Source organism: Triticum aestivum, chromosome 2D (genome assembly GCF_018294505.1).
Source record: "Triticum aestivum cultivar Chinese Spring chromosome 2D, IWGSC CS RefSeq v2.1, whole genome shotgun sequence".
NCBI classification, from domain to species: domain Eukaryota; kingdom Viridiplantae; phylum Streptophyta; class Magnoliopsida; order Poales; family Poaceae; genus Triticum; species Triticum aestivum.
In genome coordinates, this window is record NC_057799.1 from 645,681,810 (window position 1) to 645,682,996 (window position 1,187).

The window sequence follows — 1,187 nt, forward strand, 5'->3', positions numbered from 1 at the left end:
AATTGCTACCATCATCTTTCAACTTCGCTTTCTCAAGGAACGCATTAAAATTCAACAGAACAACAGCACGAGCCATCTATCTACAATCAACATAAACAAGCAAGATACTATCAGGTACTAAGTTCATGATAAGTTTAAGTTCAATTTAATCAAATTACTTAAGAACTCCCACTTAGATAGACATCCCTCTAATCCTCTAAGTGATCACGTGATCCAAATCAACTAAACCATAACCGATCATCACGTGAGATGGAGTAGTTTTCAATGGTGAACATCGTTATGTTGATCATATCTACTATATGATTCACACTCGACCTTTCGGTCTCCGTGTTCCGAGGCCATATCTGCATATGCTAGGCTCGTCAAGTTTAACCTGAGTATTCTGCGTGTGCAAAAACTGGCTTGCACCCGTTGTAGATGGACGTAGAGCTTATCACACCCGATCATCACGTGGTGTCTGGGCACGACGAACTTTGGCAACGGTGCATACTCAGGGAGAACACTTCTTGATAATTTAGTGAGAGATCATCTTATGATGCTACCGTCAATCAAAGCAAGATAAGATGCATAAAAAGATAAACATCACATGCAATCAATATAAGTGATATGATATGGCCATCATCATCTTGTGCTTGTGATCTCCATCTCCGAAGCATCGTTATGATCACCATCGTCACCGGCGCGACACCTTGATCTCCATCGTAGCATCGTTGTCGTCTCGCCAATCTTATGCTTCCACGACTATCGCTACCGCTTAGTGATAAAGTAAAGCATTACATCGCGATTGCATTGCATACAATAAAGCGACAACCATATGGCTCCTGCCAGTTGCCGATAACTCGGTTACAAAACATGATCATCTCATACAATAAAATTTAGCATCATGTCTTGACCATATCACATCACAACATGCCCTGCAAAAACAAGTTAGACGTCCTCTACTTTGTTGTTGCAAGTTTTACGTGGCTGCTACGGGCTTTAAGCAAGAACCAATCTCACCTACGCATCAAACCACAACGATAGTTTGTCAAATAGACTCCGTTTTAACCTTCGCAAGGACCGGGCGTAGCCACACTCGGTTCAACTAAAGTTGGAGAGACAGTCGCCCGCAAGCCACCTGTGTGCAAAGCACGTCGGGGGAACCGGTCTCGCGTAAGCGTACGCGTAATGTTGGTCCGGGTCGTCTC